The sequence below is a fragment of the Gigantopelta aegis genome, chromosome 9, assembly GCF_016097555.1.
Source record: "Gigantopelta aegis isolate Gae_Host chromosome 9, Gae_host_genome, whole genome shotgun sequence".
NCBI classification, from domain to species: Eukaryota; Metazoa; Mollusca; class Gastropoda; order Neomphalida; family Peltospiridae; genus Gigantopelta; species Gigantopelta aegis.
Window position 1 is genome coordinate 49636845 of NC_054707.1, and position 16533 is coordinate 49653377.

The window sequence follows — 16533 nt, forward strand, 5'->3', positions numbered from 1 at the left end:
GCAAATTTTGTTTTACTTTGGCAAAATAATTTAATGTAATAATTGACATTTTTTATAAAATAACTGTCGATTTCTACAATTTTAGAAGTTTAATAGACAATTTGGCGAAATGTTTTGCTCACCCTGAGCTAGCCCTGAATTGGTAAAGCCTATGTGATTACTGCGGGTTTCACCTCAACATGAATGCATTCGGGTGTCCAGGAGAAGTAGACCAGGTGGCTTCTTCAGGTTGTGTGTGCAGTGTTATACTCAAATAATAACAGGTTCATTGTTGCAAGTGTCAAATCATCTTTGAAGCCATCGGTGCATTTATATATGAAAATATTATTTTTAAAAAATGTGTTTCGTTTTTCAGACTGGATCCACATAAAGACACCTGAAATGTCCATTCTGTGATATCTGTAAAGTTTGGTAAGTGTTTGTTTATTTTTTGTGGGTTCCTCAACTCCATTGTATGAACTATATTGAAAATAGTTATATGTTGAATAATTGCTATTCCTCAACATATACCGTGTGCTGGTTAACCGACTAATAGGTCTGGATCTATCCACTTAACATTTCAAGGATGTGAATTGACTACTGGTAGACTGGGAATCTCAACAATATGATGTTAAACATGTAACTCCAGGTCCGTACTTCAAAAAGTCAAGATCAGGATTGGATATCTTTAATTGCTATGAAACTACTTGCTACTTAATTCAACTATTATTTTGACCAACATCAAGAATTACGAAGGTGAATGGTTGGTTAGGGTTCTTTATTTCTCATTAGGTCATGTTAAAACCCTATAAGAGAACAACAATTAATAAGATGATTAAAACATTTAAACTAATGTCGGACACAAAAGAATAAAAAGAAATTACAGTTAATACATGTACCATTAGTAATACTAATTAAAAATATACTGATGGAAAGAAATAAGGGAACAAATGAACAGTAACAGCAAAAAGTAACTACAACCAAAACAATCGTACACAGTATCAGGAAGTTGACTATGTTACTGGCTGTCAGTTCGACTGTACTGACATTCTATCCTACCTTACAACTCTGTATGAAATACAAATATTACTATGCTAATGGTGAATTAAATTTGTCCTAGAATCCCATGTGTTTACTTGTTTCTCAGTTAATATATATAATATATATATGACATCCAAAGTACAATAATATTTATTAATGCATTTTTAATATATTAATATATTATAAATAATAAATTACTGTGTATAGGCCATACAGGGAACATTTTGTTCAGTGTTGCGTCAGATTTGCTACTCAAGTTTCAGAAATCACTACACAATTTTGAAATATTCAGCAATGTACATGTAGTTGCTAATCAATTTTCAATTAACTAAAAAAATTACAAATCAAGATTTTGAAAACAAAATGTTCCGTGCCATAGATCTTGACTTCAAACTTAACACGTGTATCTATGGAACAATTGGCTAAGCTAATCTAAAATAATGTCAATATTTATAACACAAAAGAAATAAAATCAAGCTACCGACACATTACATGAATAGCATGTACTGCAAGTACAGTGTATGGACATTAACAAAAGTGTACATTAATAATCTACCTTTTACTGTAGGTGAATGGGTAACACTATAGTAAGGGAAGATTGTCAGTGATACATCGATTGTTATTAAACAAATAAACATTTCCAAAACAAGGTTCACAACTGGTATATAATACACCACTACAGAACTTGTATATTATTTATTACTGGTATAATAATTATATAAACAAATGAAATATTCTGATTGAATGAATATAATTACGTTGTCATTAAAAAGCATAAAGGGAGATTACTGATTTTACTTTTATTTAAAAATATATAATTTAGTTTTAAATCAAAATGGATTTAATAAGACTTACTCACATATCAACTTTTTAAAATACACACGCACACACACACACACACACACACACACACACAGAGTGAAATCTCTGTAATCTGGACATCCATGGAACCCAGTTAAGATACCAGTTTTAAGGTATATATCTGGTTTAGAGAGGTTATATTTTGTTCTGGTTTAGAGAGGTTATATTTTGTTCTGGTTTAGAGAGGTTATATTTTGTACTGATTTTTAAAAAGGGACCGTAAAAAAACATCCAATTTTGAGGGATTTCCAGTTTACCGAGAATCTGGTTCAGAGGAGTTTAATTAATTCTAAAAGTAACTGCAACCATATAATTACTTGTTAATGACATTTAACTTGTATGCAAGTTAGTGAAAAGAGTGCAAGTAAGGAAGGCCAAAGAAAACTGTTGTTGGGAGTTTAAAATGGCTTCTCATCTGTCCAAGTGGTAGTTGAAAAGTAATCACTTGCTTATTGGCATGAGTCCTGGTCAGTGTCAAAGGTCAGTGATGTCAAAAGGTAACAAGCTACATTTATCTTTCAAAAGTATTAAGCCTTAATTAAGATGCAATGTACAGTACAGTGCCATGACTAAAACCAGTAAAATGCACATGATTGCACATGATTGCACTTGTGGCTCCTTATATGTGAATCATGACAATTTCTGGAATGATAATCTAAAAACGATATTAGCATTATTGATATACATTGTACCCTTTGCTTTGCTGCTGATAAAAGTTAATTTTACAGGTCAGTAGGTTTACCATTATAGACAGATGTTGGTAATTATATTAATTCAAATAATGTATCTCAACGGAGACAAATAGCTGATACTTTGATTCATCCTCTGCTAAACGTGTCTCTTACCTGTAATTTATCTAATTTAATCAGATCTCTACTATAGATAAGAGAGGGAGGAATTTGCCAGTTTTAACTACTTAATTTTATTTTTAAAAAGGATCTTTAAATTTAATTATCTAATTCCAACCTTTTCCAAATGAAACAAACACATTGCCTTATGAGGTAAAACTTGCTTAGTGTGTGGAGTTTGATTTTAATTTTGACAAATGAAAACTGTGTTAGGAGCCGTCCATAATTATCAAAATTTTCACAAGTGTACAAAGAGTTACACTTTTGACCAGCACCCTCCCCCTCCTATAAGTGTACATCCCCAAATGAAAAATGTTGATCGACATTTTTCATTTTAAAAAAAAGTGTATAAAAAAAGCAAATATTGAATAGACATTGTACCCTTTTTATTAGTTTGGTAGCCATTCAGGTTTTTCCTGTATGACTTACGGTAAAACCAAAAAAAAATCAATCCATCCTAAATTTTTGCAATCTAATAAGGAATTTCATCAAAATGACATCATGCACATAAGGGTTATCTCCACACTTTCATATTCCCCAATGTGGAAGGCAAAATTTACAAACACATTGATGCAGAACCTGATTAAATTAAATGACACTCCACCAATGAAAGGTGCTTTCCTTGATATGGCTGACCACAACTTATTTCAGCTGCATAGTAAAAAAATTGCATCACTGAGAAAAACCAGCCTTAATGTGAGCTGCTGATAAAAATTAATTTTGCAGTTCAGTAGGTTTACTATTATAGACAGATGGTTTTAATCATATTAATTTAAATAATATATAATTTTATTCATCCTCGACTAAACCTGTCTCTTTAATTGTAATTCATCTAATTTAATCAGGTCTGTTCTATAGATGCATGTAACAGAAGGGGCAATTCACCAGTTTTGATCATTAGTTAAAAAAAAAAATATTTGAAGATGTTTTATTAAATTTTTTATTCCAACCGTTTACCTGTTTTATCTTGCACTCAAATTATACAAACACCCAGCCTGATCAATAGAGCCCATGATGTAAAACTTGCTTAGTGTGTAGAGTTTGATTTTGATGGTGAAATATTGCCTGCAAATTGCTGTTGTCTAACGTAATGACTGGTTGTGGCACCTGAAGGCAATTGCAATCACTCGAGTAGAAGCTTGTAGAATTGATCCGGCCAGGCTTAATCTTCTTATGAATTTAGTGGAGCTCTGATGGCGACCGTGTTTAGTAACTGTCGGCTCAAGCTGCCACTGACGACAGGTTGCATGTACAGACACGTCCAGGTTATTCATTATAACACTTGTTACAGACATGTCCAGGTTATTCGTTATAACCTGTTACAGACACGTCCAGGTTATTTGTTATAACCTGTTACAGACATGTCCAGGTTATTTGTTATAACCTGTTACAGACACGTCCAGGTTATTCGTTATAACACCTGTTACAGTCAGGTTATTCGTTATAATACCTGAACCAGACATATCCAGGTTATTCGTTATAACACCTGTTACAGACAGGTCCAGGTTATTTGTTATAACACCTGTTACAGACAGGTCCAGGTTATTCATTATAACACCTGTTACAGACACGTCCAGGTTATTCATAACACTTGTTACAGACAAGTCCAGCTTATTCATTATAACACTTGTTACAGACAAGTCCAGCTTATTCATTATAACACTTGTTACAGACAAGTCCAGCTTATTCATTATAACACTTGTTACAGACAAGTCCAGCTTATTCATTATAACACTTGTTACAGACACGTGCAGTTTATTCATTATAACATTTGTTACGACAGGTCCAGGTTATTCATTATAACACCTGTTAACATACGAAAACATCAATAAATATGGGAGGTTTTGTGTTTTTCAACTTAAGTGGTTGAAATTATCAAACAAAAACTGCAAGATCAGTTAAAAACACATACTGACGTCCGAAAGAAACTTTACGTAACATAAAATTTGAAGAATTTGATAAATATTGTTACTAATCGAAAAGAACCAATTTAGAAACCACCTTACAAACACTTTGCGTGTATCACGAAGTGCATTGTGATGTTTAGATGTTGAACATGATACTTTCATATCCCACCATACCATTTGTTGGTTTTCTGTAATACAATTTCAAGCCTTATAAAGTTTCTTTTGGATGTCAGTGCATATTTCACAAAAAAAATAAAAAAAATATAAATAAAAACCCTTTATCTTGAAACGATAAATTAGTAAAAAAAAAAAAAAACCACAATAAAATTGACTGCGCACTTGAAATCTGTGAAGGCTGCAGGTGTAAAGGGAGGTAATCTGTACCCAGCAGCTGGTGATGAAATAACTCTAGTCTTCATCCTTCCGTAATGACAGGCCTTTTACTGCTGCTGTTGTGTTAACTGTGCTAACTGAGTAACAGTGATCAGTAGACGAGTCTGCGGAATAGATCATTTCTCATTAACAACTAATACGCTTTTGAAACCACATACAGTTTGGAAACACATAGAAATGCTAATAATATGTGGCAATAGGATAAACATGGAGAAAAGAATTGCGATATATTGGCTGTATATATTCTCATCTTTATGGGGCTGTCTGACAGTTTGGTGACTTACAAGTCTGTTGAGTTGTCTTCGTATATCCATGGTAATCACCCCCATAAGACGAGAATAAGACACACCCATTATCATGCACAAGGTAGGTCTGAGGTTAAAATGCAAATAACTAAAAATATATATTCTCAACTCTATTTAGTTTCCTCCGCCAGGCTCAATGGGTATGTGTAAACCACTTGCATCGACCAGTGATCCATAACTGGTTCAACAAAGGCCATGGTTTGTGCTATCCTGCCTGTGGGAAGCGCAAATAAAAGATCCCTTGCTGCTAATTGGAAAGAGTAGCCCATGTAGTGGCGACAGCGGGTTTCCTCTCAAAATCTATGTGGTCCTTAACCATATGTCTGACGCCATATAACCGTAAATAAAATGTGTTGAGTGTGTCGTTAAATAAAACATTTCTTTCTTTCTATTTAGTTTCAGTTACTAATCAGCATAACTTGTTGATTGGCTGAAAAGCACAAGATTATAAAAGATGTCTTTATTAAAGGTTAACTTTATAATAACATAACTATGAGCTACATATATTCAGTATAAATGTATTTGACTGTATACTTTGTATTCCCATGGGCGGGACGTAGTCCAGTGGTAAAGCGTTCGCTTGATGCATGGTCAGTCTGGGATCGATCCCAATCGAAGGGCCCATTAGGCTATTTCTCACTCCAGCCATTGCACGATGACTGGTATATCAAAGGTCGTTGTATGTGTTATCCTGTCTGTGGGATTGTGCATATAAACGATCCCAGGCTGCTAATCGAAAAGAGTAGCTCATGAAGTGGCAACAGTGGGTTTCCTCTTTCAATATCTGTGTCATCCATAACCATATGTCTGACATCATATAACCATAAATAAAATGTGTTGAGTGTATTGTCATATAAAACCATTCCTTCTTTCCTTGTATTCCCAGTAAAGAGTAACACGTGTTATTCCTACGTCTGCTTTATGTAAGCACTGCAAATCTTCTTTCAAAATTCTTACGGTAATTGTGCGAAACTTTATTTGAAAAGAAGAATGACATTGTTATTAATACATGACATCATTCATATAAAACAATTTCAGTACACACCTACAGTCGGGGAAAATTGCATGAACTACAGTGTTGTATGTCACTAATCAAGGGAGTTAACTCAATGGTACTTTTTTCGTTTCAGCCAAACAGTTTAATGCAGGATTTTCTATCATTTTTGTTAAGTTAAAACGGCCTTTATTGGCAATAAAATCATGCATAATGTAATCTCCTGATATTTGACTACAATTTGACAAAACATTTTTGTCTGGTTTTAACATTACTTTATTACAAACTTAATCTTTAATGATAATAAAAATAATTCATTAATTTAACTCTTATTACCATCGCGTTGTTAATGGGATATGGTAGGATGTAGGTCAGTGGTAGAGGCTAACAATAAGTGCAGTAAGTGATATAGGATCAATCACTCTTTATAGACTCAGCGGGGGTGTTTTATTGTTCCAACTACCCCCCCCCCCCCCAAAACAAATAAAAATACAAATGGGTTTTCTTTTGCTAGATGTGTCAAAATAAGCAAAAATAACTCCACATTAGATACTAAATAATTATAGTTTAACTGTTGTAAAATATTCCTTTCTATTCATTGATAATTGTTGTTACAAGTAGCCAGTGCTCAGTATAACAAACACCATGGTATGAACAGTCCTATCCTATGAGAAAGTACACAATAGAAGGTCCCTTGGCTATGACCAACAGCAGGTAGGTTTTTTCAGTCTTTGACTTAAACAAAATCAAGATGAGCTGAAAATCGCTCTCCTGAAATAGTGCTAGGCGAGTAATCACATGATGTTTCAAATAAAATGTATGAAAATTTTTAATGTAAAGTGATCAATTTGCTGCTCTTCTAAAACTTTGCAGGCGAGTTTGAATGGGAGTGATCACTTAAATTTCCTGGCAAAAAGTGTTCTTTAGCACAGGACCAAGTACCAATTCTATCATATGTTTGACAGCTACACATGTGCTGGGGTGTCGTTAAACAAACATTCCTTTCCTTTTTTAAACTACAGCATTCATTTGTGTGTGAACATTAGCAGGCATTAAAAACCCACAAAAAAAACCCAACAGATACTCCAGATACACCATTCTTACAATAATCGATCATTTCGTTGAGTAGTGTTCGTATATTTTAGTTTCATCGGTTTCAGTCCTTTAGCATTTGTCTGCACTGTATTGATCAATTCCATGGTTGGGTTTATAAGAAAAACAATGTATACAAACAGTCGAAAAAATCTTTATTAAGAAAAGGAAAGATGTACGCATGATGACACAATGAAGTGGTCTCGAGTTTCGAGCACATGGCTCTTAGAAACTAATGTCACATAATGGTAGTTTAGAGCCTTCTTAATTGTTCCAAACTCTTCTGGAATAATGCTAGTTAAAGGTGCAGTCTCTTGTATGTTGTTATTATTTGACTATTTAAACCATCCACAATCATTTTCTTACCGTAGGACACCATTCTACGGTATCCTTTGGCTAAACTCACTAGGTCATGTGAAAATGTATTATTCTCCAGTTTAACATAATATTACAACAGCCATCAAAATAAGTTGAGAATGGCCAAGAAAGTTCAATGTAGAAAAGTCCAATGTCAACAATGTCAAGAAAGTCCAATGTCAAGAAAGTCGAGAACAGTACTTCATTCTCTACCAATTTGTTTTTAAATACAAAAGGAAGAAAGGAAGGAAATCTTTTATTTAATGATGCACTCAACACATTTTATTTACGGTTATATGGTTAAGGACCACACAGATATTGAGGGAGGACACCTGCTGTCGCCACTTCATGGGCTACTCTTTTTCGATTAGCAGCAAGGGATCTTTTATATGCACCATCCAATAGACAGGATAGCACATACCATGGCCTTTGATATACCAGTCGTGGTGCACTAGCTGGAGTGAGAAATAACCCAATGGGCCCACTGACAGGGATCAATCCCAAACCGACTGCGCATCAAGCGAGCGCTTTACCACTGGGCTATGTCTCGCTCCCAAAATACAAAAGTACCACAATTTAAATTTTGATCTTATTGTATGATTTTTAATTATTAATTACACACAGATATATCAGTATGATGAGAAAAGTGATACGAATGAATAGCAAAATATTTGTGAAGAGATTTATGGTAACCTGTACATGGATTGTAAACCAGGCACTATTTTGATGCCTGTAAAATCAGTGCAGCAGACTTTTATGAAGGCGGATGACAATAACCAGCTGTTATAGCACATTATCAGCTTCTTGGTGTAATTGACTAACTCATTTTTAGAGCTTTTGAGACCAGTGGGAAAAAACTGATTTTTATAAGAACAGAAATTAATTCTTTAAAAGATTATTTAACCAAAAACAAGAAGAACAACCTATGGGTGGTGCAAGATGAATGAAACACCCTGTTACGGATCTCCTAGTGGAGTAGGTGTCCTCCTAAAGACAAGCACCTGATTGTGAATTTTGGAAGTAATCACGACTTTGCCTAACATCCTTTTGACTCTGCTTTTTGCAGAGATACAATTTTGATATCGGAATATGGTTTTGTCATTCAGGTTTGTTGTTCTTATTCTTGTTCAGATCAGCTTCAAAGATAAGTCAATTTACAAATTAACAATGAATAAAAAACACATGTCCTAAATTCTAAGTTGCCTTGTAAATAACAATTGCACCCATTAGAACAGTTTAGTATGTTGTATTTCTTAAGTTTATATACATGTCTATATGAACAGTACATGGTCTTTTGAAAACTTAAAAGCTAAACACATTAAAAACAAAATAAGCAGTTTAAACCAGTGAACTGTAAACAGATTGTTTATTTGTTGTAACGAGAATGAGAAGTTTGTTTCAACACCAACTCTTGCTCATATTTAGACCGCTATTCGTAGCCCATTATTCTTGTTAGCACATGTCCAAGTGAACCTTTTATATCCAATGATTCTACTATTTCACAAAATTCTCTATCTGCCACTATTGTTGGTAAGTCAGTATTTTATTTATATTATTAAAATGGATATTGTATTTTGAAAAAAAAACAGAAAAAGAAAAAAAAAAGAGTTCAAGAAATGATAGGTTAAAAGAACAACCCTGAATCACTGTATGAGTTGGTTGAGTTAAGCAAATAGGTTTTTTTTTTCTGTTGGTTCACTTTTGTTACAAGTTAAACTGAAACAAAGGTTATTTACAGGTGACAAAATGGGAAGATAAAGGTTTGGGTTAGTAAGTGCTAATTACTCGGGACTACAGATTGGTTTAAAAAGTGCTATGCCTTTTTTCTTTTTGTATGCTTTGTTTTATTTTTATTTTTTTAGTTTAACCAAGAATGGGCTATTCAACAACTAAATAGTGTAAAATCAGATGATGATTTTTTTAAATTAATTAAAAAATTTTTTTTATTATGTTCCTTCCACTCCATACACTTTCTGTATGGTAGTTGTTTTGTATTGCTTATTTGCAATGTCTTAATTTTATTTTGTGCAAACTGTTCCAAATGTGATATTTTTTACTTGCTACACACCTTCTCAATTAATCTTACCTGTAGCTTATCTACTGATTAATGAACCAAAATAGTGCTGGAATGCTGTTTTACAGTTAACTTGCTTTATACAGATTTCATTTTATGGACACTGAATGTCCAATAAAGGATTTTGTCATTCAAGAACATTCCAAACCCAAGGGGTGCCATTAACTTCCAGTTCAAGATTAACTCCTGGGCTAAACTGCCGGGGATGTCAATCCCTTTGTTATGCTGTAAGCTGTTTGAGAAAATCCGAAACAGTCATAGTGGCAGAGTAATACCATGACAGTGAGTGGACATCATTAGTACCTGACACTGGGTAGATCAAGCACGCTGGGGATTGTCGCAATCTGATGATGTAGACAGGGTGCTGGATTTCAGTTATTTTAGCATTACAAATTAACCACTTGAAATAAGAAATCACAGTCATTTGTTCTGGTGTTTTGTTCTCTCTTTCATTGTGTATCTGATCTCGGCTGTTCTGGATAAGTGGTCCAGCAGTCAGTTGTGTGTGTGTCGAGTACATGTCTTAATTAACCATCAAGTCGTATTTATAGGATATTAAACGAGCTTCCATTTCGTATCATGTTTATGTCCCAAGTGAAATAATTTTCTCAGTTTTCAGTTATAGACAGTTAGTTGTTTTTGGGCTTTCATTATTTTCTCCCTTTTTCTCTTTTTTTATCTTCTCTTTTTTCCTGTAAAATTTGTCTTTCTTTTTTTTTTTTTTTTTAAAAAAAAAAAATTTTATGTTTTTTTTTTTTTTGTTTTTTGTATTTTTTTTTTTTTTTAAATTGTAATTAAGAGCTTTTTAACCTCATGGTTGCTTCAGAAATCTCTTTGTGAGGTTTGCTGTAAAACTGAGTAATGTTTTCTTCTGTCTTGACTCTTAATCACACAGTTACAGTACTTGGTATGAATAATTTATTTGTCGTTTCTCTTTAACCTTTTAAACCTTTTTATTTTAATGTCACTTCATTTAAGTTCTGTGTAATATTCTCTTTTTATTCAGTTTTTGTTACTGTCAACACATAATGTGATCTGGAATCGGTATCTGTCTGTCTGTAAACTTTCACTCAGTTTTTTCCCATTCAGGTTGGACTATGCCAAATAGAATCCAAAAGGCAACAATGTTAACACATATAGCTAAAATACTAAATATAAATAGTATTAAGTGAAGAATATGGAACGAGTCATAATTCATTTTTATGACATTTTGTCTGACTGAAGTGAAAAGGTGAGATCTATAGTATTACTTATTTAACAGCGGCAGTGGTGTCAACTTTTGAGTCAAAGTTTAATGTTAAACAATTTGGGTTTTTTTTATGGTAGGTGGGACATTTAATTTTGTGAAGAAAAAAAATTCTGTATAATGGCTTGTATTTATAACATGCCTTATCCCTACATTCTGCTCACAGTCGTAGTGTTTACTGTTACAGGTACCACATACATGTTTCAAGCACAAGGCTATTTGACACATTGATACTGGATGATGAAATAAATAAATACATTGCATATATTTATTGCCTAGATAAAACTTTTTCATCTTCTGGTTTCTTTTAACAACAAAAGTGTCACATTTATCACCAATGGCACAACTGGTAGTATTAACTACTCTATTAAATCTTTGACCTTCGAAGCTTTGTTATTGGTGCTGTGATACAATTGACTGTTCCTGAGCATTCATTTAACTTATTTTGTCATACATCACTTAATATCTAAGGAAGATTTTGCCTGACATGCACACTACAATAATTAAAATATGTAAACTAATATATTTTAGGATGCCTGTGAACTAAGTCATTTTAATTAACATTATATGCTATTTTGGGATCCTTAATTTCTGTTTTAACGTGGTTATTTCAATAGTATTTTTGTGAAATTTGTCTGGAAAATTTTAGAATTAGCCTTTGTGCAGTTGACTGTCATTAAACAGTTTTATCATTTAAGCATAATTTCCTGCACAAGCCAATCATCAGTTTCATTAATGAGGGCACTTATTAGGTGTTAGCTCTGAAATTATCAGTTTGAGTAGATTCTTAAAAAATAATCTAATCTCTGTACTTGATTGTAAAGGTCAGAATATGGATTTGGCAGAGAGAGACACATCAACACATGTTGAAGGATGGCTCTTTGGTATACGACCTATGGTTATTACTGTGTGATGTGGTATGTGAGTGAGTGAGTGAGTGAGTGAGTGAGTGAGTGAGTGAGTGAGTGAGTGAGTGAGTGAGTGAGTGAGTGAGAAAGAAAGAAAGAAAAAGAAAGAAATGTTTTATTTAACGACGCACTCAACACATTTTATTACGGTTATATGGCGTCAGACATATGGTTAAGGACCACACAGATTTTGAGAGGAAACCCGCTGTCGCCACTACATAGGCTACTCTTCCGATTAGCAGCAAGGGATCTTTTATTTGCGCTTCCCACAGGCAGGATAGCACAAACCATGGCCTTTGTTGAACCAGTTATGGATCACTGGTCGGTGCAAGTGGTTTACGCCTACCCATTGAGCCTTGTGGAGCACTCACTCAGGGTTTGGAGTCGGTATCTGGATTAAAAATCCCATGCCTCGACTGGGATTCAAACCCAGTACCTACCAGCCTGTAGACCGATGGCCTGCCACGACGCCACCGAGGCCGGTCAAGAGAGAGAGAGCAAAAGAGAGACCTTAACACATGTTAAAGGATGGTATTTAATGTAGTTATTTCCATATGTGTGTGTGTGTGTGTGTGTGTGTGTGTGAGCGAGAGAGAGAGAGAGAGAGAGAGAGAGAGAGAGAGAGATAGAGAGAGAGAGAGCATTCATCCACTGAGCTACATACATGTATTTCTTCTTATGGCAGAAAGAAGTATTTTTACCTTCGTGTATACCTGGAATAACATTCCATCAACATTATTAATACCTAATAGATGTTTAAAAATAAACTGTTTTATATATATGCACCAAACCGTGTCTGTGTGTGCGCAATGGGCCACACCCATATTGTATTATTTATAGATGTAGCTGTACATGTAATTCATTTTTAGTCTCTCATTTTTAGTTTCATTTTGTTTTCAATTACTAGTAGTTCTATTCAATTTATATAACAGATTATGACAAAATATGACAGTGGTTATAACACATAAATAAAGTTACTACAAAGACATATTTGAAATTGTAATTTCAAGTTTATTTTTGCATATTGTGTGTATCTGGCAAATATTGAGACTTAATGAATAGTGTAATTAGCCTTTGATGCGGGTTGTGCTAATCTGTTGTGAATGTGTGCTTGCATGATTGATTCTGCAGTAATCATTTTGCATTTTGGATTGTGTTAATATTTTTAGAATTATTGATTACACATACATGCATTACAAAGCCTTGCACTTGGAGTGGATAAATGGAGGCAAAAAGAACAAGTGTCCACAAGCTGCAAGAAAATGAATGCAAGCAACATTTACACACAAGTGAAAAGCCAATGATTGGGTGTATATAAATGCTTACTCTTAGTATTTAATGCCAATTTCCCATTCCACTCGCTTCCGTCCTATAATAAAAAAATTGTTCTCTTTGTGAATGATATGTACGGTATGCAAAAATTTACTTTTTACTTGTATATATCTTAAATAAAAAATTTAAATAAATATTTAAATAAATAGTGCCCATTAAAATGAGTGAATAATACACCTTCATAACAGGTGATAAAAAACCATCATTTGCTGGCATGGTTTAGCAAGTGTTGGGAATTGAATGGATGTTTGCCCCAACTGATACTGATAGAAACAAATAAGGGTTCACATTTATAGTAGCAACATTGACTGCAACCAAAGCCTCATCCATAGTGTCAAGAGGTTTGACTGATATTCTGTCCCACATTACTGACATTCAGTCCCAGTCCCACATTACTGACATTCAGTCCCAAATGACATATATTCTGTCCTAGATTACTGACATTCAGTTCCAGATTACCAACATTCAGTCCCACATAACTGACATTCTGTTCCAAATTACCAATATCCAGTCCCAGATTATTGACATTCATTTCCAGATTACTGACATTCAGTTCCACATTACTGACATTCAGTCCCTGAGTACCAACATTTAGTCCCAGAGTACCAACATTTAGTCCCAGATTACCGACATTCAGTTCTACATTGCATCTTTGTTCATTATACAGACATTTCTAAGCTAGTAATAATTTAAATTTGATTTAAAATAATACATGTTAAATTTCTTTCTATCAGTATGCTATATATGACACATATTTGTTTTTTGGTTAAAACTATTGAATAATACTTAAGATATTTGTGTTTTGAGTATTTGAATAAAGAATAAGCATAACCTTAGCAGTTAACTTCCTGTTGCACAAAAGACAGTGGAATCAGGAGGAAGTAACTCTGTATTGTTCTTGGTTGTACTTGATCACGGAAGTGTACTCAGAAGGTAAACTTGATTCTGTATTGTTCTTAGTTGTACTTGATCACGGAAGTGTACTCAGTATTGGTTTTACTTGATCATGGAAGTGTACTCAGTAGGTAAACTTGATTAACAGCACTAATTTTGAAAAACTTGATATTTATTACTATTCTGTCAAAGGAACTGTTACTATCATTTCATCAACTTTTAATATCTTGTATAAATTACACACTGCATATATGAAGGAGTCATCACTCATACAATCATGTTTTATTAATTTATATTTAATCGAAGTGTAAAGATCATACATAATATGCACATTAAAACTACGTCACTGGTCAGTGGGGGGTTGATACCAGGAGCTCTTGAAGCAATTAATTCCCTTTGACAGGCTTATCTTGGTAAAGACGTTCAATATGTGATGACTGTACTTGATGGTAGATGATGATAATCTCAATGCAGACCCGGACATGTTGAGGTCACACCATCAGAGGTGTTTAACAGTGGAGCTGCATGCAAAGCCAGGACTGGAGGTGACAGACCCACTAAAATATACATACACAGATGATGCTGATGTATATATAGTCAATAGATAACAGAACAATAACTGTCAATGTTCAGGCTAGAATTGTTTTAATTAAAGAATCCTCCCTCATCCCCATGTCATAGAAATGTGTGCTTGTCTTTACCAGAAAAGTAAAGTAAACATAATTTTTTTTTTATTTAACAACACCACTAGAGAACCAGAAAAGCCTGATGTGTTTATAACCGGTTACATAGCTACACAGTGTTGTCTAAACATGTGCTCTTAGTAAACTAATATTGGACCTGTTATTGGAGACAACTAATGCATTTCACAGATGAGTATAATCCCGTATTACCTTGCAAATAGTTTTTACCACAGACAGAGCATTTTATTTTACATAAAATAGTAATTTTGAAAATGTAACATGAATATAAACAATTTTAAAAACCCAAACAAAATAGTCAAATTCATTGAATTAAATGGTTAAGTGCCATCTTTAATTTTTATGTTATTTTATATATCCAAACAGCAGTAAACAATGAAACTGAAATAATGTTTCAGTTATATCAAATTTACTAAGTGGGAAAAAATATGTACAGGATTTAAAAAAATAATTTAAAAACATATTGTTGAGTAGACAAATTTAATGAATTTGACTGAAATATATGATTACTAATCTGTCTGTAGCATTAGTCAACTTGCTGCTTTATACAGGTTCACAGGTACCAAGAGGTTTTTCAGTTAATAATGTGGCCTCCAAATAATATGCTTGCATGGATGGAGGTTGCTGGTTAATAGAGGTGGCTGTTTACAGCAGGTTTCACTGTGTATTACTGAATACATCTATGAATTGCATGGATGGAGGTTGCTGGTTAATAGAGGTGGCTGTTTACAGCAGGTTTCACTGTGTATTACTGAATGCATCTATGAATTGCATGGATGGAGGTTGCTGGTTAATAGAGGTGGCTGTTTACAGCAGTTTTCACTGTGTATTACTGAATACATCTATCAATTGCATGGATGGAGGTTGCTGGTTAATAGAGGTGGCTGTTTACAGCAGGTTTCACTGTGTATTACTGAATACATCTATGAATTGCATGGATGGAGGTTGCTGGTTAATAGAGGTGGCTGTTTACAGCAGGTTTCACTGTGTATTACTGAATGCATCTATGAATTGTTAGATCGGGATGTAGCCCAGTGGAGAAACACTTGCCTGATGCGTGGTCGGTCTAAAACCATATATCAAAGGCTGTGGTATGTGCTATCCTGTCTGTAGAATGGTGCATATAAAAGATCATTTGCTACTAATGAAAAAATGTGGTGGGTTTGCTGTCTTAAGACTAAGTCAAAATTACCATTGGGCCCACCGACAGGGATCAATCCTAGACCGACCACACATCAAGTGAGTGTTTTATCAGTGGGCTATGTCTCGCTCCAGGGTCACAGTTAAATACATGGACATTAACACATGTAATTTCTGTAAACAATTAAATTATCATGCTGGCCACTTCAGACATGATTAAAGGTTAAAGCTTGGAGTGTTTCTCTGGCTGTTTGCTACATGATCACAAGTGTTTATTGGTTTCTAGGGAAGCAGATTGTCATTCATTGATAGAATACTTGCCCCAGGTACTGTATGTTGTAGGATCTATCCCCATTCAGTGTTTCTGCCAGAAAGAAAATTTTGGGTATGGTGCTATAGAATTGAATACAACCATAGTCAACAGAGGGTATGGGAGCCTTCCCCAGAAAGAAAATGGGTTA

The 16533-nt window shown here is 34.0% G+C and overlaps 1 protein-coding gene across 4 annotated transcripts in view; it reads left to right on the plus strand.

Annotated features, from left to right (window-relative positions):
* Window positions 1-16533, plus strand: part of LOC121381062 (zinc finger CCCH domain-containing protein 10-like) — a 168409-nt gene that overhangs the window by 84585 nt on the left and 67291 nt on the right. For all 4 annotated transcript variants that reach the window (XM_041510150.1, XM_041510148.1, XM_041510149.1 and 1 more), the window contains one exon: window positions 356-411. The gene's annotated coding sequence lies outside the window, so the exon portion shown is untranslated. The remainder of the gene's footprint in view (window positions 1-355; window positions 412-16533) is intronic.